The sequence below is a fragment of the Schistocerca gregaria genome, chromosome 4, assembly GCF_023897955.1.
Source record: "Schistocerca gregaria isolate iqSchGreg1 chromosome 4, iqSchGreg1.2, whole genome shotgun sequence".
Taxonomy (NCBI): Eukaryota; Metazoa; Arthropoda; class Insecta; order Orthoptera; family Acrididae; genus Schistocerca; species Schistocerca gregaria.
This window is the reverse complement of record NC_064923.1, coordinates 397067281-397089422: the sequence shown is the minus strand read 5'-3', so window position 1 is coordinate 397089422 and position 22142 is coordinate 397067281. Positions and strand designations below refer to the sequence as shown.

The 22142-nt window shown below is 44.2% G+C and overlaps 1 protein-coding gene across 5 annotated transcripts in view; it reads right to left on the bottom strand.

Annotated features, from left to right (window-relative positions):
* LOC126266835 (uncharacterized) overlaps nucleotides 1-22142 on the bottom strand; it is a 333171-nt gene that overhangs the window by 153411 nt on the left and 157618 nt on the right. Inside the window, exon 1 of one of the 5 annotated variants that reach the window (XM_049971400.1) lies at nucleotides 15020-15624. The exons of the other annotated variants lie outside the window; for them this stretch is intronic. The gene's annotated coding sequence lies outside the window, so the exon portion shown is untranslated. Of the gene's footprint in view, nucleotides 1-15019; nucleotides 15625-22142 lie in introns of those variants that run through there. 5 annotated transcript variants of the gene reach the window in all.

Here is a 22142-nt window from a genome sequence, read left to right as displayed (position 1 = left end):
TGGAAAATGTTCGTGCTCCACTCTTGTGTAGCCCAAAAGGATCTGTTCGTCGTCATGCGCAAACTGTGCATATGCCCAATAGCTCATTCACGAGAATATTGCACGAAGATGTCCATTTTCATCCATATAGGATGCAGATTGTTCAGGAAATTAGGCCTCGCGATTGGGTTTCACGCGAAACATTCTGCTTAACCATGCGTGATCTCCCTCGGAAAAATCCACAAATGTTGCACACCATCCTGATGTCAGATGAAGCTCATTTCAAGTTATGTTGTTCAGTGAATAAACAGAATATTGGGGTGATGTAAACCCGCATGAACTGCACAGTTGCCGGCCGCGGTGGTCTCGCGGTTCTTGGCGCGCAGGCCGGAACCGTGCGACTGCTACGGTCGCAGGTTCGAATCCTGCCTCGGGCATGGATGTGTGTGACGTCCTTAGGTTAGTTAGGTTTAAGTAGTTCTAAGTTCTAGGGGACTAATGACCACAGCAGTTGAGTCCCATAGTGCTCAGAGCCATTTGAACCATTTTTGAACTGCACAGTTATCGTGTCACAGTGTAGTGTGGAGTCGCTTCCTTTGGGAATACTGGCGCCTACTTCTTTGAGGATGACAGCGGCGTGGCTGTCACTGTCACCAGTGAAAGCTACCTAAAGATGCTGCAAGACTTCGTTCTTCCCCAATTAGGTATGGTCGATGTGGATGTGGAACAATTATGGTCTCAACAGGACGGAGCGACCTCGCATTCGGCCAGAATTTGCATGGATTTCTTGCGACAAACATTTCCCGATAGAGTAATTTCCTGTTTTAGTGACATTTCCTGGCCGCCTCGCTCACCTGACCTTTCATGTGCAGACTTTTTCCTGTGGGGCTACCTGCAGCAAGAAGTGTTCCGAACACGTTGTGCCACAATTCCTGAGTTGAAGGATCGCATCAGAACTGCCGTCGGCAATGTGCAAGGGAATACGTTACGCCGAGTTATGGAAAGCTTCCCACGCTGCCTAGATGAATGTGTTGTGCAGAGGAGGCATATTCAAAAAGTAATCCACGCAATGGACAATGACTTACACACTAGTAAATGGCATATCTTAACTATTAATTGACGTAAGAGGTAATATATAAACTACAGTTAACTACCTGACGGTGTGTTTTTAATATCTTACTATGAGCGCTGCTGCACCCTATATTATGTTATATAAACATGGGTCTGGAAACGCTTTGTTTCCATATTACAACTCATTTTCTCTAACTTATTTTAATCTTTATTGATAACTTGCTTCAACAGCTGTGTGACGAAGTCTGCCTGTAGATGCCGATTGCGAAAATTTACAATCTGATCTCCTTGAGACGACGCCTAGACTGTGCACAGCACCGTTGCATTAAAATTAGGATTGACACTTTGTTGAATAAACCATTCGCAGAAGAGCATCCGTGAAGGAAAATCGGCTGTTCAAAGTGCCTGCACACGCTGGAAATGGTTTGGATACAGCCGGTCCTTGTGTAACACTCGCCAGCTACATGTCTTGCGCTGACATTAGGGTCGTCGCCAGTTACACGAAGAATTGCCGCCTCCCGTTGCGGTGTCCTAGTCCTTCTAGGTCTCCCCCCGTTGCGAGTATCTTGTTTAAATGCCCCATGTTCCTTAAGACGACGATCAATGGCTTCAAACGTTTTCTTGTCGGGGTACCTTCGTACTGGAAATCTCTCCCGGCGCAAACGCTGAGCGCGAGCGCAATTGCTGTCAGCTAATCCATAGATCTAATGGACATCTGGCATCTCTGCATTTGTGTACACTGCCATTGCACGAGACAAGTCTGTGATTAGCTCTACAGACTAACCCGTAAGCTTGCGACGGTGGTACTGATCGCTGGAACAATGTATGTTACTTGTAAACAAGCAACGACGTCGGATGGCGACAGGGGCACGTAAACACTGGCCGTGCACAACGTAATCAGACTCACCAAGAGTGGATGTTTCTCATGATTCTAACGTTATGTTCTTGTGTCTTACCAACGATTAATGAGTCCGAGAAAAAGAGTTGTAACATGGAAGCAAAGCGTTTCTAGGCCCATGTTCATACAACATAATTCCTTCGTCTACGTATGAGGAATCTGTCCTACAATGTATGCCGAATATTTTTGTTCCACCCTGTTTAATGTATTACTACTGCGCCAGACTAGTCGTCCGTTCGTAGACCTGTGCAAAGGCGGGGTGGGTCGTTAGTTGTACCGAAACGGTACCGCGCAGTCCCTTTGCAATCTGTCATAAATGATCGTGAATTTTTTTGTGATTTTTCAGTTGTAACGACGAGCAGCATCTGCATCTGCGGTAGCAACAGTCATCCTGTGCGTCAGGCAACGTGAAAAACTTTCAATACGTACCTCTCATGTATGACCATGAACATCTTAGATGTTAAAAAGAAACTAAAGTTTTTATTTTTCCTCGCTGTATTTTTAGACCGGAAGATGGCTTAATTCGATCGAAACCATCAGTAAATGCTGAATAAAATTGTAACTTACACTGTTTTGTTCACAAAAGAAATTCATGTCCTAGCTCTTGTTGAAAGGCATTTATGATGAACTGTAACCGCCAAAGTGCGTGACCAGAAATTCCTAATTTAAATCCGAACAGGCCATTCTCAAGTGATATGAAATCTTGTTACGATTCCGTGGATACTTCGGACAAGGTTGTGTTTCACAGTCTCTGGCCATCTAGGGGCCGACATCGCTCATGAACAAATTACATTTTATGCAGCTGTTGTTGTTATTTCCTAATAACAGCTGCGAGTATTGCGTATCAGACACGAAGAACATGCAGTAGAAAGAAATGGAAATTTCTAGCGTAGGGTTCTGAAACTTCAAACTTCCTTTGATTGTAGTAACATGTATGTTAACCAGAACGGCCAGAACTAGGTTTTCCGTGTGCATACGCCAAAGCACTCTGAGACTGTGGGCTAACAACCCATGTCACTGCAACCACATTGTTAAAGAAAATTCTAAGAGAAAAAGCCGAATGGGAGATACAAATTAAAAGTCCACTGGTCTAAAACCTTGACTACATGCGAAAGGACATTGTGTCTGGTAGAGACGTCTTGTTTCCGCAGAAAATTTATTATCCGTCATTATCACACACATTTTCTTTTGTTATTCAGTTTCGGTAATTTAACAAACAAGTGTTAAAGAACTTACAGAAGTAAAAAGGGCATGAAATTTAGATCGGTAATAAAAAGAAAAGTTTTCTTAAAAATAGCAATATGTTAACACCGAAAAATTTAAGTGGTAAGGTGACAATTCTGACAGTTCTTGTCTGTAGTGTAGCCTTACATTGAAGTGAAACATGAGCGGTGAACAATATAAACAAGAAAGTCTAGAATTACCTGAGTAGGTAGGATAACTAACAAACTGATACTGGATAGAGTGAAGAAGAAACGTTTTGCGGTACAATTTGACTAAAAGAACGCATGCGAAATTGGCTGTGGCTTCCCCAATAAAGAACGACGAACAGACGGGAATGATACGTTAACTTAATAAGAACTTAAAGCTTAATAATTTAGTATTAAACCGGCCGATGTGACCGAGCGTTTCTAGGCGCTTCAGTCCGGCACCGCGCGGCTGCTAGGGTCGCAGGTTCGAATCCTACCTAGGGCATGGATGTGTGTGATGTCCTTAAGTTAGTTAGGTTTAATTAGTTATAAGTTCTAGGGGACTTATGACCTCAGATGGTAAGCCATTTGAACTAAGTTTTTTAGTATTAGGTCTTTATTATATGACATATCACATTGTAAATTAGCCTTCCACTGTCTCTAGCACTCGAAACATTCTCAATCTTTCACGAAGCTCTGGCTTGTGAAAACAGCAAACCCGAAAATAGTCAGCCAGTAAACAGCAAGTCCTATGGGAGACCCCGAAGTTCAGATTCAGCTGCCTAATTGGAAAGGTATCCCTATTCTTCGCTCCCGTTGGCACTCTTCCTTCACGAAATATGAGAGCTGTGTGTGTAAGTGTAGGTGACTCTCAAGGGTATGTGTGTAGTGCAGAGGTATTTTCGTTTTGGAGGTAATAAAAGAAGAGAGGGAGTGAAACCCGGTGCCGAAACATAGCCTACTCCCCTCGAAGAACACCAAGGGGCCATCTTGCTTAACGTCCCCATACAAAAGACTGGTCGCCATTGACAGTGTCACATGTCCTCACTTCCTGAGACATTGCGGAGAGGCGTGAAATCGAACCCAGGATAGTTGGCACACAGGCTGGTGATCAGGAACTCCACGCCACCATCCATCCTGTCCCCTCCACCTCATGGGCAAAGGGGAAAATGATAACAGGGCTCTGTTACCCATCCAAGTACTGAGCACCCCCGACGGCGCTTATCCAGCCAGTAAATAACCAGCAACTTTGCTGTTAAAATGTCTTTCCTTCAATACTCGAGAGCTGCAAGACGCAAGTTACTGAAGAAGTTTATAAACTGGCAATGGCATACGCCACCCGTCGAAAAAGTTCCGAGATTGATTTCAACCCAGAAATCACGGTCGCAACTTGCCCTAACAACTGTAAACAACAGATGTGCATTCGAATAGTCAAATGTGAGCAGACAGTGGTGAGTAGTGGGCGTACGAGACTAGCGTGCCAACATTATTGTGTCAAAGTCACATCGGAGCAACATGTCTAAATTAAATGATTAAGACATTCTCCAGACTGTTTTGTAGACGAGAAGAATGTGTCCAGTGTAGTTCCAGCACACCTTGATTCTCGAACAAAAACTACGACGCGTAGGGCGCCTGCTGTAACTTGACAAATGCAAAACGCAGACATTTCTTCACCGGAAAAAAATCATCACATATGACGAGAACTGATGTTACCAGTAGGAACCTACCACAAAAGGACAAAATGCAGAAATTCTTGTGAGGGGTCAACGCTTTGATAACATAACCGACATTCAATTCTATGTGACGCGTGAGTTGAACACTATCCCAAAAGACGTTATGTTCTGTACGCTGTACTCATGTGGGGAGTGGGAAGACACTGTGTAAAAGAGCATTAATCCGGTCTCTAAACTTTATGCTGGATCACGGGATATGTCTCTTTTCGCAGGAAAAATTATTCTTAAGTTTTAAGTTCGCTGCTTTTAAGAATATTTTTAGATGATCTCTGTTGGTGTACCTCTACATAGGGTGCAATGACAATCATGATAAAATAAGAGAAATCTTAGCTTGCACAGAAAGATTTAACTGCTCGTTTTTCCCGTGCGTCGTTCGAGAGTGGAACGATAGAGACATAGCTTGAAGGTGGTTCGATGGACCCTTTACCAAACACTTAATTGTGAAATACAGTGTAATCATGTAGTTGTAGATGAAATAAGACAACAAGAAAATTATGAACGGAGTGCAATATTGTTAACTAGGAATGGCAGAACAAAGGATTGTAAGAAATGCAGCTGACTACCTACACGAAAAACGGTCTCTCTCTCTCTCTCTTTCTCTCTCTCTCTCTCTCCCTGCAATGGTGTTTCATGTCCGCCACAACGAATTCATACACAATGACTTGCAAAATCCACAATTTCTTATTGGGTACGATGCTTATGAACTACAGTGTTTATGGAAGGGGGTGCGCCGCCCACATTTTGCTTAGATTTTTTGAAAATAGCTAGACAGGAACATGGCGACTTTACACGTTCCCATTATGACTTGTTCGTTATTGACAGGCAAGTGCATCCACATTTGCACATTATGTAAAACGGGGACTGCACAAGAGAGTATTTACGAAGTGCGTAAAAACCTGGAGGAATTAAGTTGTACCTTTCAACATGTTAGGGAGAAAAATATATAAGTGCTACGTTTCCTGTTTCAGCCATTATTAAACTTCCAAAATGGTAAGCTACCTCTCAGTCATCCAGTGCACAAAGTAAACTTGACGGTACGTTTGTCCAGAGCCACTTATCCAATTAGTTTAACGAACTGCCTTCTCCCGCTCTATTGAGCTACCTCGCTCGTAATTTAGTTGGATCTGCTGTCCAATTACTGAGGCGCGTCGGGATTACCCGCACGGCGGCACGTGGCTGCCCCGTCGCATGGAAACGAATTCAGCACCGCCAGCGACGACCTAGCTGCCAGTCCTCACACCATTATTAGGATTACACGAGTTTGCCTAAAATTCTGAGTAAATTATATCCGGATAAAGGAAAGAGGATTCGAAATATTTTTAAACAAATTACTTTAATTAATTCACGTTAAACTTAGATAACGTTGCCGTTATCGAGTAAGGGCCGCAGTCTTCGACTGTTTATTGCTACACACAGTAATCAGTGTGTTACAGCACAAGGAAGTCTTTCATCAGCTGCCACTTATCTGTACATTGAATCATATTTACACTGGTATGGAACCGAGTTTTGACAGCCTCCCCTTGTAGTGTGTATTCTACAGTTCGCTTTGTTGCGGAGGTCTGTCGTGACCAAGACACCGGAAACGATGAAGTATCAAACTAATTAATGACTAAGAACTGTTCAAAATTCATGACGATTGATCGCAAAAGGTTCCTAAGTTGCGCATATCTCTCCAGAGCATCACAAATCAACTCAACAGGTCAGAGCTCATATTAAATGCGCTAAAAATCAGCCTAGTGGGTGACCCTAACAATACCTCTTTGGCAAAAGGGATCCATTACCTAGTAAACGGTGACGCAAGTCATAACGCTGTTGACAACGCAAGTTAGATGAGGGTACTTGGTGCACCACTGCCACTTCCCACCCTACCCTCCTCTCTCCCCCTATTTTCTGTTTCATTCTCGAATGGACTCCTGGTAAGCCTCTGTACAAGCTTGAATCTCTCTAACTTTATCTTCATCGTTTTTTACAGGGAATACGTAGCAGTATGTTGGTTAACTCATGTATAAGGGGCGTTCAAAAAGAAACGAGCCGGAGGCATAATTACCGAAACCAGTACCTGTATGTTAGAAGTACTGACCTTGGCTGCTGAGACACTTGTCCCACTTTGACACAAGGCGGTGAAAGGCTGTCTCATAAAATTCCCGGGGCTTCGATGTTAACCAGTTCCGCACGTACAGCTGGACGTCGTCGTACGAGGTGAATCGTTTGCCCTTCAGAGCCTTTTTAAGGAGACCAAAAGCGGTGTAATCACAGGGAGAGAGGTCCGTACTGTATAGAGGGTGGCCGAGAACCTCCCATTTGAATTTCTGCAGGAGTGCCGCGGCTGTGTTGGTCGTATGAGGCTTTGCATTGTCGTGGAGCAGAATGACCCCACGCCTGAGATTGCCTGGTCGTTTTCAGTTCATCGCTTGGCGAAGAGTGGTCAAAGTTTGCGAGTAACGCTGGGCATTCACTGTTGTCCCGTGCCGCAGTAAGTGAATCAGTATGGGGCCATCTTTGCCAAAGAACGTCAGCATAACCTTTCCGATTCACCTCTGACGATGACGTACAGCTGTACGCGAGGTACTGGTTAACATCGCAGCCCCGGAAATTTTATGAGACAGCCATTCACCGCCTTGTGTCACAGTGGGAAAAGCGTCTGAACAGCCAGGGTCAATACTTCTAACATACAGGTAATTATGCCTCCGGCTCGTTTCTTTTTGAACGCCCCTTATAGATGAACTTACTATGTAAGCGTATACTAGATGCAGCTTACATTCAGTGAAATAGTATTCACTGCGATTGATAGATTTATAACAAATGAATTAATAAAAGTCAGAATTCATCCTCCGAGGTACACAAAACAGATCAGAACAGTGTTCCAGAAGCAACGAAAAGCATACGAAATTTAAAAGAACGCAAAGTCTCCAAGATTGGCGATGTTTTACAAAAGCTAGGAATCAATGCGTGTTGCTCTTAGTACTTTCCACGATGAAACGGTATCTAAATCTGGCAGAAGATCTAAAGAGATTCTAGTCATGTGCAAAGTTCAACAGCGGCAAGACAATGTATACCTTCACTGCGCAGTAGCAATGGTAATTTTTCCGATGGCACTAAAGCGGTTACTAAGCATGGTTCTCCGAAATTGCTTCACCGAAGAAAGCGAAGTAAATATTCCAGAATTCAAATCATGAACAGCTGCCAACATGAAGTATTAATAAATGCCATTGGGTAGCGAACCAGCTTAAATCGGTTGATAAAGACAAGTCTTACTGTCCAGATTATATACTGGTCAGGTTCTTTTCGGGCTAGCCCCATACTCAGTACTCATAAGCAACAACTCACTCGACGTAAGGTCCGTACCTAAAGACAGGAAAGTTGCACACATCACACCAATACGAGGTGCATTCAAGTTCCAAGGCCTCCGATTTTTTTTCTCCGGACTGGAAAGAGATAGAAACATGCGCATTGTTTTAAAATGAGGCCGCGTTCATTATCAATACGTCCCAGAGATGGCAGCACCATGTGGCAGATGCAATTTTACCGCCAGCGGCGAGAATGAGAACTGTTTTAAATACTTAAAATGGCGACGTTTTCCTTACTTGAACAGCGTGCAATCATTCGTTTTCTGAATTTGCGTGGTGTGAAACCAATTGAAATTCATCGACAGTTGAAGGAGACATGTGGTGATGGAGTTATGGATGTGTCGAAAGTGCGTTCGTGGGTGCAACAGTTTAATGAAGGCAGAACACCGTGTGACAACAAACGGAAACTAACTCAGTCTCGCAAAAGCCGGTCTGACGACATGATCGAGAAAGTGGAGAGAATTGTTTTGGGGGATAGCCGAATGACTGTTGAACAGATCGCCTCCAGAGTTGGCATTTCTGTGGGTTCTGTGCACACAATCCTTGCATAACGACCTGAAAATGCGAAAAGTGTCATCCAGGTGGGTGCCACGAATGCTGACAGACGACCACATGGCTGCCCGTGTGGCATGTTGCCAAGCAATGTTGACGCGCAACGACAGCATGAATGGGACTTTCTTTTCGTCGGTTGTGACAATGGATGAGACGTGGATGCCATTTTTCAATCCAGAAACAAAGCGCCAGTCAGCTCAATGGAAGCACACAGATTCACCGCCACCAAAAAAATTTCGGTTAACCGCCAGTGCTGAAAAAATTATGGTGTCCATGTTCTGGGACAGCGAGGGCGTAATCCTTACCCATTGTGTTCCAAAGGGCACTACGGTAACAGGTGCATCCTACGAAAATATTTTGAAGAACAAATTCCTTACTGCACTGCAACAAAAACGTCCGGAAAGGGCCGCGCGTGTGCTGTTTCACCAAGACAACGCACCCGCACATCGAGCTAACGTTACGCAACAGTTTCTTCGTGATAACAACTTTGAAGGCCGGCTGCGGTGGTCTAGCCGTTCTAGGCGCTCAGTCTGGAACCGCGCGACTGCTATGGTCGCAGGTTCGAATCCTGCCTCAGGCATGGATGTGTGTGATGTCCTTAGGTTAGTTAGGTTTAAGTAGTTCTAAGTTCTAGGGGACTGATGACCTAAGATGGTAAGTCACATAGTGCTCAGAGTCATTTGAACCATTTGAGCTAACAGCCTCATGAAGCTTCCAACCTTATGCACCATACCAAAGTTAAGAAAATGACCTGATGTTCGGTACGTTCGTATTGTGTCAATTATGCGACGCTACGGAACTGTCAAGAACGCGTTCTGGATGGCGAAGAACATGGCGTTAACCTGGGCAGCAGTATCTATTACGTTCTAGGTCTCGTGGACAAAAAGAGTAAATTGCGTTTCAAAGAGAACATTGTTTGCAGAACCGATTAGTATTTTTACGGAGGTTATTCTCGGGAAAAAGATGTGTTCCGAAATTCTACAACAAACTTTTATCTACTTTACACATCCCTGGTTGTTTGCATATGTGCGATGACTCTTCTTGTAAACAAGAATGGCCTGCGCATTTTTTTCAGTCACTTGGAGAGCTTAGTTCATGAGTCAAAGTACTGTTGGCACATCCTGCAAACTGCGGGCAGTGGAAAGTTCAATGCTGAGCGAACTTGGTAGCGGGCCCCACCCGCCTAATCTCTTTGATCCTACCGCGATGAAACGCCTTATTTGTAATGCATTTTCTTCTCATGCGCGAGTTTCAGTCAGATCAACACTACAAAGCCAGGGGAGGCCGCAGGCACTGTCTGCCATCGCCACCAGGTATTCAGTGAAACAGTTCTCGTATCACGTCTTTCAACACATCACTAGCTCCAGGCCTCAGACTACGTTCGACTTCTAGGATATTATGGCGTTTTCTGAACTCGACGTCAAACATTTAAATTATGAGCCCCCTTATCATTACCCCACATATCTACATTACGGATTTCACCGAAAGTTAGTGATGAATTAATTAACTCCATTTCAGGATGTTGATCCCACGGTTCACTTGTGCCGACATTGTGTTACAAGCACCAAGCGATAAGTCAAAACATGTCTCCGTATAATTACAGTGATTATGTAAACACAGTTCACAACACCAACAGGCATCTGTCATGTTTTTCCTGTGTCGCTTACTTAATTTTGGAAGGCATTCACAAAAATATAGGTGCTATGTGCTTCCACGGAACTGCCTCCGGCGTCTCTTAAAAATCATATATAAAAGCATGCTTCTTTCTTCAAATTTAAGGGATGTGGGTTCACGAAAACGAAGTGTAAATATGTGCTTCATTGTAGAATTAAGCTGCCTGGTGGTTAGCACTATTTTAATTTATATCAGATTTCCGTAAGAGAGTCTGTCCTTTGTGTATTAAATTAATAGTAAAGGAAGTAAATGTGGTAGCAACAATATTTAACTATTCTACCCACAACGTCTTCTGCAATTTTAGCAAAATAAAATGAATGTAATTTTTTTGAAATTTAACACAACTTTAAATTGATGGGCGCTGGTTCGAAAACTGATCTTAGATTTGCGAGTCTGTAACCTCTCCGGAGCTATGCAAGATTAGTATCATGATTTATATTTTATTAATAAATTTACCTGACGTGATTATGATGCAATCGTACGTGTAATACGTAGTCATTTGCTATCTTTTATTAGTTGAATGAACTTTACGTATGAAAAAAGTCGTTTAACTGAATTTCAATAGACCCTATTGGGTCATAAATTTTCCTATTCATTCAAGAGGCCTTTGATAAGTAATGCAACACATTTCTTCTGAAAGCCGGTTGGTTTTATTCAGGGGTGCAATACACCATATTATTCTCCATTATTTCGTCTATAAAGCTCTACTTTTCAACATAATCTCCGTTCAGTGCGACAGCCGTACGCCGTCTTTCGGGGCGGATGTGTATGCCCACATTGTACCATTCTACTGTTCGACGTCGGAACCAAAGTATTGCTGCATCAATAACGTCTCTGTCACCCACGTGCTGCTTTCCGCGGAGTGAATCCTCATTGGACCAAACAGATGGAAGTCTGAAGGTGCAAGATCCGGGCTGTAGGTTGGATGAGGAAGAACAGTCCAATGAAGTTCTGTGAGCTCCTCTTGGGTGGGCAGAATTGTGTAAGGCCTTGTGCTTGACATGGAGAAGTTCGTTTGCATTTTTGTGGCTACAGAAAACGCTGAAGTCTTTTCTTCAATATCCTGAGGATAGTACAACATACCATGAGGGAGTACATCACCCCTTCAGAGTCCCAGAACACCGTCACCATGACTTTGCCGACTCAGAGGCGGAATTGAACTGTTTCTTCGGAGGAGAGGTGGTATGGCGCCATTCCATGGACTGCCTTTCCGATTCGAGGTGATGAACCCATGTTTCATTGCCCCTGACGATGTTCGACAAAAAATTGTCACGATCAGCCTCGTAACGCGCATGGCACTTCGCACAAATGGTCCTTCCGTGCTGTTTATGTTCTTCCGTTAGGCAGTGAGCAACCTGGCGGGCGCACGCCTTTGAGTACCCTACCTGGTGGACGAGGGTGTCAGCGCTACCACCAGAGACGTTCAGTTGTGCAGCGAGGTCTTTGGCTGTGATCCGTCGATCACCTCGAATGAGTGTGCGCACGTTCCAACACAGTAGGAGTCACAGCTGTGTGCGGCCGGCCGGTACGCGGGAGATCGGACAGGTTTGCGTGACCTTGTTGCGATAATGACAGAAGTCTCGCCCAACGACTCATCGTGCTTTTGCTCACCACCAGGTTCCCGTATACATTCTGCAAGCCCTATTAATATCTGCGAGGCTCTGGTTTTCCGCCAAAAGAAATTCAAAAAATGGTTGAAATGGTTCTAAGCACTATGGGACTTAAAATCTGAGGTCATCAGTCCCCCTTAAACCCACACACGTCCATGCCCGAGGCAAGATTCGAGCCTGCGACCTTAGCAGCCGTATGGTTCTGGACTGAAGCGTCTAGAACCGCTCGGCCACTGTGGCCGGCAGAAATTCAATGACAGCTCTCTGCTTGGAACGCACCTCCGTAACAAACTCCATTTTGAAGGCTACGGGTAGCACCGCAACCTATCGGAACGTCATGAAACTATAGGGGTTCAAGCAGGAATATTCCACGATGTGTCAGAACAAAAACTGAATTTTTTCAACGGCAACTGTCCAAGGAAAAAATGTGTTGCATTAATAATGGAACGCCCCTCGTATTTGGCAATGTTCTGGAATTAGCCAATTAAGTACGTCCTCCACGAAACCTATTCACCTATTACGATCTTTAGTCGTTATTCAATTCATGGTAGCAAAATATGCGGTGATGAATTTAACTGGTTTCAATACTGTAAATATGAGCTTCTTACATGAATGCTAAAAGTGCAATTTCAGAAGCATTGTATGGGATCTAAAGTATCAGCACGCAATCAGCAGAGTAGTGCCGTTATTATAGCCGTGTCTTCTGTGTAAGGAAATGGAATTTACGAAGGATCAATTTAGGTTAGGGTCAACGAGTCTACTTTGATAGTGGTCAAATAGTTCAGATAGCTCTAAGCACTATGGGACTTAACATCTGAGGTCATCAGTCCCCTAGACTTATAACTACTTAAACCTAACTAACTTAAGGACGGCGCGCACATCCATGCCCGAGGCAGGATTCGAACCTGCGACCTTAGCAGCAGCGCGGTTCCGGACTGTAGCGCCTACAACCGCTCGGTCACACCGGCCGGCTGGTAGTGGTCATGATCGACTGTGTTTAAATAATAGACAGTCGACTATTAAATTATATCACAATATGAAATCATTAGCTTGTAGTCATAATAATATGGGATTACTTTCCGAATCTTGCAAATACAGCTCGTCGTGGATGTCAAGTCTTTTCTAAAATTAATTTCGTAAGCACCGGGGGACACAGTAGCACGTCCATTCCTATTCATGTTACATGCTAACGACTTAACAGACAGTACTGGATAAAGTATCAGAGATAATGCGGTTCTGTACGAAAATTTTAGTAATATCCATCTACGCCATGACAAAAAAGCAGCCCGGTGAAAAGTTGCCGATTGTTTTGTCAATGTCGAGAAATAAGAAGTTGTGTGCTTTACGAATCATAAGAACCTAGCAGTCTCTTACTAGATGAGTAATGGATTACAGCTAGTGTGTGTCACATCATACGAATAAGTAAGACTAACACTATGTGAGGGTATGAGGTGGGCCGATTGTATAATCTTATGACTGCAGCAAACTGCAGACTTTGATTTATTAACGGGATACGAGTAAACCGTAGTTCATACAAGAGGGATTGCTTCCAATACATTGCTTCTGTTGCGATACAGCTCAAATGTATGTGATGCATATCACATTGAACTAATAGAGAATGTCGAGAGTATTCGGAAAACTCAGGTTTGCAATTTCTGCTTTTCACAGAGTCTGAACAGTATTGTACAAAGTCCTTCGGACATGCGTGCATCTACGAGCACAGGACGTGGACACCGAGACATGTCGGTCCGGAAACGTGTACGGACAGTTGACGTGATTAAGGCGACCGTTCGCGTTAACTGTAAGTCCAGGTTTGAGCTCCACTCCGGCACAAATTTTAATATGTCACTAATCGTTTGTATAACTGATGTATAATCATATTCACAATTTGCGAATACATTTCTTCTGTTCAAAAGATGGCTACGTGAATGGTCACAAGTTTTTTAACTCGCGGAACTCAAAATACTGAGAACACCAAGTGGCCGACCCTGAAAGTACCACCATATTTGTTTGAAAAATTGAGTAACTGATACGCAGTAGTAAGATTATATGCACTCATTGTAGCTAGGAACTTCGCGAGGAGACAGCCGAACGCGGAGGTATCGATAGAAGTTGGCCAGTGTTAACTTTTTCCGCTCGGTGCCAACCTTAGTCATCACAAAATGTTATTCACCTTATTTTGGAATTTGTAGCAACACAATTTATGTAAGTTTATAAAAAAATATTTTAAACAGTCGTTACATCCGTGTGTGACCTTTGCTTTCGTAGAAACACTGATGCAGGTCTGTTTCGTGTGCCACATGCCCTGCGAAAGTAGCGTGTGTGGGAGGTAGGTATCGCTCCCAGCACCGCCCGTCTGAAGTACCAAGTTACATAGCCCATACAGTAATATCTTTGTATCCACGACGCAAACATTATTAGCAGAAATTCTCCCTCTCGTCGGCTGACATACTGCTCTAAGCTGTTGTTACTACCAAAGCAAAAGATTAGAGACTGAAAACAATAAGAAAACGACAATAGATTATTCTAAATTATTCAGTGTTCTAATGTCGGGCTTTTTAACAATACTAAATAACAAACCATAGAATTCACCGAGTCTACGCTGCCACATAGGGTAGAGAGCATCAATGAACGTCTGACGATCTCAGTATAAACATTAAACAAATTAGCAATAACAAATATTTTGTTTTCTACTTGTCTAACATGGAGGTATGTCACATCAGTCAGTACTGGACCATGACGTGAATTCTACTACCACCAGTTAGCTTCAAATTGTAAGCAAGCCTTAACGCGTTAAGTTGTGATAACACCTGATTCTGCTAGAACAAATATCTACGAATTAAAACATTCCAATAGTCAGACCATAATTAGAGCATAACAGAATGTAACTAGAGGAAGTTTGGAAAAGTGTATGTGTGTACAAGTAAGAGAAAACGAACTTCAGTCGTCGTAGCACGATTCTTACCTTGCGCCAAAGACAGTTATCCTGTTGGAAGATGCCATCACCACTGGGGGAAGTCGCGTTCGACAGTACGGTATCTTATTCACAGTCTTTCACTGTGATTTCATCCTTTTTCCGTTCTATCTAAGACCATACGTTATGTGTGTACTGCCTGTTGGTACTGAGAAGATACGACGAGGAGAACTAGACGCCCTTGACGAACACGGCTCCATCATCTTTCCTTCACACACTGAGAATGTCCTTTCCGTGAAGGCTACAGCCTCTTAGCACAGAGAACACCGGAACATCAGTATCTCACATAAGAGTATTTGGGACTCTCTCAAAGCTACTCCAGTGCCTCTACCACTGCACTATCACGATTAATTATACGATAATCACCGATAAAAACACATGAGGTGTTTGAAATTGTTGTAGTAAACCAGCTCACACAAAGCATAAGCTGTTCCATTTTGACTTTCCAAGAGAGAGAGACGAAAAAAGGAGCTTTCCAATTTCTGCAAATCTTGACACACAGAAGTGGTGAGCAAGAATTCGTGGCAAATTTTCCCATTCCTATTGTTGAAAACAACATTCACGCCGATCGGTAAATCTGTCGAAAGGACAGGGTTGTTCATGTTCCTTCTCACCGTAAGAATACCGTACGCGTAAACGACTGGGCCAATGTTTCAGAGAACGAAAAGTAACACAATGATGTTATATAAGACGCAAGTGAGAACTACGTGCGACGTCAATGCAGAAATTAGACCAGCTGCGCTGAACAAATTCGTGAACTGAATATAATAACTTTCTTGTTAGCGACGTCTGTCATCTGTATAGTCGTAATGAGTTGCTCATTAGATGACTGATGTGTAGTCAGAAAAGCAACGACGCGTTAGAAACCACAGGCAGCCGAGCTGTTTGACGACGCCGACGGTTCTGTTAGCACTGTTACTCGAGCCGGGGAAGCGTCGTCGCCTTACGGTGTCGAGGTCGCCATTGCGGGTCCAGACTCAGCATCGTATACGTTGTATGCCTACAAAATATGAGAGTCTTCCAGAAAGAGTCAGTAATCTGGTTTCTGACAAATACAATTAAAAATGTTTACTCGAAAGACCCTAAATTGTCGAGGTAAAATCAATCAGTTACAGAAATTCTGACAGACACAAAGGTTAAAGTAAGACACTGGGAAGCACTATCAGGAGAGTTAGAGATCAAGACTGGTCTAGAACAGAAAAACAGACGGAAAAAGACACAAAGAGACAACTTTACAATCTGAGCAAGACAGCCAGAAGGTTGGGACTGAGGACTGCCTACAGCAGGACAGATGCTAAGTGCTACTGCGGATTGGATAACATCAGAAGGCACAGTGAAAAAAGGAGGACAAATTTAAATACCAAGAGGAATATGACAGGAAAAAGGAGGGGTAATGAAAGAATAATATGATGTAGAAGATGAGGTCAGCCTTTTGTATAAGCAGAGATATGTATAATAACTTGAATACAGCTATGGAACGATCAGTTACCACAAGAGAACGGTGCGAAATGCGGAACAACATACGGCTGAGACTGTAACATTACTGAAGGCAGAGAAAAATGGAAATCTGATTGAAGGCTAGATTTTCGGGACATTGGTCACGATGAATTTAGACAGGATGGGAAAAGCGTTTGGGAAACACTGGTAGGAAAAGAAAAAAGACATGAACCGAGTTGGGTGTTGAACTTGGGAAGGGCTCGACCGAACGAAGTGGCGCGGTGGTTAGCACACTGGACTCGAATTCTAGAGGACGACGGTTCAAACTCGCGTCCGGCCATCCTGATTTAGCTTCTCCGTGATTTCCCTAAATCGCTTCAGGCATATACAGGGATGGTTCCTTTGATAGGGCACTGCAGACTTCCTTGCCCATCCTTCCCTACTCCGATGGGACAAATGACCTCTTTGTTTGGTCCCTCCCCCCCCCCCCCCCCCCCAACTAGGGGAGGACTTGAAGGCGACAGGGAAGGAAAGCTAGAAAAGCAAGTGCGCTCCGAACAATATGACAGAGATCAACGCCAGAGAAGGGAACAGGAAAAGGATGTTCATCAGTGGAGTAGATAAAACAAGATGATACTAAAAATCTTAGAAGAAGCACGCGAGAGGAGTAGTATCCCGTGAAGGAGGTGCCGGTAATGCTACAGAAGCCGCACCGAAAGAAGAAGAGGAGGAAGTCACTTATGGTGAAGTGTGGGAACTGAACGTATAACATCTGAACACTCATACATTTCTCTTGACAGTGAAGTCATCACGTGACCAGATTGATGAAATGAGGAAGAAAGTAGCTCTGGTCTTTTTGTTGGAACCAGACAGCTTTCGCTTACAGCATTAGTAATAAAACTTAGTGTCAGGATCTGGCTCTGCCCTATACTCTCCTCCGAATAATTAATTTAGCGTTTAAATACTAGGACATCTTGCTCCGTTAAAAGCATGTAGATGACTAGCAGTGAATAATGCAAACATGCTGGACTGTGGAAACTAACACACGTGGAATACCTTTCTTATTGTTTCAATGTTTTCTCTCTCAAGAGAGAATCCTTGTGCCTAAGTTGGTGTCATGCAGCAAATACAATACTGGGTTTTCAGTCCTCAGCTGCTCCTCTGATACTTCTCACACGTATAGCTGGCAAGTTATTCACTTCCAGCATGATGCATGGATAGGCATTAACCCACTACTATTCAATGAAATTACGAAACCGTCAAAGCTGCGTGCAGCACGCGGGCTGCTTAATAATGGACTAACGTGGAAAAGTGGTCGTCATTTAAATAAAATCAAGCTTCTATGCAACTTTGGCAATTTCCTGATTTCACTGAGCAGAAAATTTCTTGTATTTGAATTAAATGCTAAATTGTACCTTGATTCGGACTTCCCTGTAACCAGTGAAAATCTCGGAAAGCGTAATGAATACATATTTGTGCGATACATTCCTGACATTTTGAACTAATTGCTCCTTGCGTGAATTTTAGTCTCAGCTTCAATCAGCTTCTTACAGAACAACACACATCTTTATCTCCATCCATACTCTGCAAATTATTGGGAAATGTGTGGTGAAGATACACTGATCAGCCACAACATTACGACCACCTACCTAATAGCCGGTATGTTCATCTTTGGCAGGGATAACAGCGGCGACGCTTCATGGCATTTAAGCAATGAGACCTTGGTGGGTCGCTGGAGGGAGTTTGCACGACATCTGCACACGCAAGTCACCTAATTCCCGTAAATTCTGAGGCGGGGCATTGGGCGATAAACTCTGACCCCACGTTCAGTCACATCCCAGATGTGTTCGATCAGGTTCACGTCTAGCGATTTGGGAGGCCGCGCACATCAATTGGAGCTCGCTGCTGTTTTCCTCGAACCATTCCATCACACTCCTGACTTTGTGACATTATCTTGCTGAAAAACATCACTGACGTCGGGAAACATGGTCGTCATGAAGGGATGTATGTGTCTGCAACCAAAGTACGATATTCCTTGGCCGTCATGGTGCCTTAAACGAGCTCCACTGGATCCATGGATGCCTTGTGAATATTTCCCAGAGCGTAATGGAGCCGCCATCAGTTTGTCTCCGTCCCGCAGCACAGGTGTCAGGGAGCTGTTCTCCTAGAAGATGACGGATTCGCGCCCTCCCATCGGCATGATAAGGAAGGCATCGGGATTCATCAGAGCATGCAACGCTCTGCCACAGCGCTAACATCCAATGCCGATGGTCACTTGCCCATTTCATGCGTAGTTGCAGTTGTCGTGATGTTAACATTGGCACATGCATGGGTCGTCGGCTGTGGAGGCCCGTCGTTAGGAGTGTTCGGAGTATTGTGTGTTCAGACACACTTGCACTCTGCCCAGCATTAAGCCGAACTTTTGAGTTCCTTCGCCTAGCGCTTTCTTGCTGCACTTGTGTCTTGAAAACGAGTGGTTGTGCACCTCTCGAAATACCGGCGGTTGTTGAAGACTGCACCAGGCTACATTTCCGTTAAGCTATTTGAACATCTAGCATAATTTTACTTTATCGAACTCTGTTTCTACATCGACAAATCCATGAGGTTTCTTGATTTTTATTAAATTAGTTTACACTACCGCCTTCTAAAATATTTACTATAATTGATACTATAACATCCTAAGACACGCATTAACTGTTCCTGCTGAAGCACCCTGTATCTATCGACGTTGCTGTATGGTATATTTATATGGATATGATGACTGTTCTTTCGGACATGTCCGAAAGAACAGACGCCATATCCATATAAGTATATAGTTCTGGCAATACCGGCCATGACCTCCTTCTGTGCGGATGCACACATTTTCACGAACTCTTACGGGACTTGGTAAGAAATGTCTTCCACGAGTAACGACTGTTTTGGGATGGGACACTACGAATGTAGTGTGTGGACATACAAGGAAAGAATGTGGGTCTCGCCGGAGGCGTGCGCGAGATAGTTCCTGCAGTCGCGCTATCCTCTTTGCCCTCGGTGTCACAGATGGACGCCGGCACGGTAACTCAGCGTGTTCGGTCAGAGGGCTGCTCTCCCTCTGTAATAAAAAAAAACTGAGTAAAGGAATCAACGATCACCTTGAACGGATGTCTTTTGACGTTCGCCCAAACCAAACGCAACATACAATACTGAACAATATGAAAAAAAAGATGGATAGAGCGTCTGCCATGTAAGCAGGAGATCCCGGGTTCGAGTCCCGGTCGGGGCACACATTTTCACCTGTCACCGTTGATATATGTCAAAGTTCGTGAGCAGCTGAATGTATTAATATAATTCTAATTTCGTTGCTGTATGGTGTGTAACACCTATTGGAAATTTGAGGAATCTGTTGTGGGTATACATTTCGACACAGACTAGAATTTTACATTAATTACGAAAGTCATTTCGCTGCTGACGTTGATTTCGGAGTGTAACGATTCGAGCTACGCTCGTGTGTCTCCAGGCGCCTAGACAGCAGTGAACAGAATACGGGAGCACTGCGGTGAACGCAGAATCAGCAACAAAGCGACAGTGGTGGGAGGGTGGGGAGGCGTTGTCGGCTTGCATCATTAACGCCAGCGCCGGCGCGCGTATGTGAGTGTGGTGGGGAGAGGCGAGGGAGGTGCGACTAATTGGAGGCGCCGCGGCAGGCCGGCACAGCCCGCGGCGCCTTTGGCTTTGGCGCCTCTGCCGCCCGCGCTCGTGACTTCGTCTTTAGCGCTAACCGTAGTACCTGCACCAGGAGCAGCGCGCGCCGACAGAAGCCCGCCTCACAAAGGATGTAGCGCACAGATATATCCAGAATACCTCATCGCCATTGTGATTCACAAAGGCCTGGGTGTAGCTCCAGATCTTGCGCGTTTCGCGATACGCTCCGAAAGACGCAAACTGCGGGAAACAGTAGTGTGGTGTGCGTACTGCAAGACCTTCAGTACACACACCATCAGATTATTTGACTTGTCGCTCTAACGAAGTAGGCGAGTGTCATCAATATGTCTCGTGGTCTTATCGTGGCGTGTTTATCTTCTGCCGTTAGGTCAGACGATAGAAATGCCACTTGCACGCTTAGAGTAGCAGAACTTCACATACATTTATTAAAATAATAACAAGCATAAAAATAACTTAACTTGGTTCTGGATGCTATTTACAATTGACAATCTAAAGTTCCTTTGGTCTTGGTACGTTAATCTTATTCTCACACATCTCTGATACTTGACAAAAGTGTCTATACATTTACCTTCATGGCTATGTACAGGAATATGGTAATTTTATTAGGCGCAGACTGAAACTTGACTATAGACTGGTACACACAAATGCAGACGAAGGCAGACTAATGCAGACTGACTGATCGGAGGTCGGTACACTCCTTATAATACCTCGAGCGTTCAGGTATCACTGCGCGAGTGTGATCCACGAGGAGAAAAAGTTCTACATTAGCAGCAATCTGATTGGCTGCGTTACATATTAATACGCGGATCGGCGGAAGCAGAATTTGGTCCATCTCTATGGCAGCACCATCTCGTAGTGCAGAGACGGACGAGCGCTGCGCCTGCGCTGTTGTGCTTAGCGGGGCGCGCTCTATTGGGAAAGTTGTGTACGCGCTGAGTACGCGGAACTATGTACTCAACATGACGTTTATTAAAAAAGGAAATACTTGCAATATTTAACTTTTTGAAATATAGATGTGTCGCAGGCAAGAGTCGACAGACAAGTAAGGAAGTTTCTTCAGTATACACAAATCCTAATACAAGTGAAATTATACAGTTGCTAAGTCACTGTTGCAGAACTTGTAGAACGGTTAGTCCTCAACTGGCTGCGGCCAGGTGGAGCGGCGCTCATGTTCTCTTCACCCATAGGCTGCTGCTGTCCCAGTGTCGTCCTAGAGAGGGGTCGGTCAGTTGGTTGACGTCATCTCTCAGCTCTTTCTGCTCTACCGTTCCCGGCTGGCGTGCTGGCGCTTGACGTTAAGCCGGAACAATATATAGAACTATCTCTGTCTTTATGGACTGGCTCATGCTTACATCTTGCCGCTAAATATTTTTTCAATGATGGCGAGCAGCTTAGGATAAAATCTCGTCCTCCACTAGAATAAAATTGTACAAAGTATCTCGATCTTGAAATCTATGTGATGAAGTACATTATTTCAGAGTGTTGGTAGTCGATGCAACATCGAGAATACAGATATTACGCGGGAGGAAACTGATACTTGACACTGTACCTTGTCAATTTAATCCGAAAATGGAAAGAAAATTTAACTGAGTTAACGAATAACTTCTACTAGTTTGTTTGCGAGACCGTTTGTACAGCAGTTCGCTGTTCAGGTCATCGACGATTCCAGAACCTTCTGCGAGACTTTCTCCGCTCTTCTTCAGCAATCACTAACAGACACAGCTGTTCTAAGCAGCCCTTTTTGTTAGGGGACTATGTGGTTCGCGCGCCAAATAAGGTCGAGAACGGTCGCTGGAGAGCGCTGAGAGAGAAAAAAAAAGGTTAGCCAGCTCGCCCCGCATGCCGCCGGCACTGTCTCTCATGAGGTGGGTTGTCCCATCCGCGTTCATGTCAACGTTAGCTGCATCCTCCCGTGTGAGGACAGCTTTAGACTACGCCTACATTGGATACGTAGTTCTCCCGATGGGATGTCAAC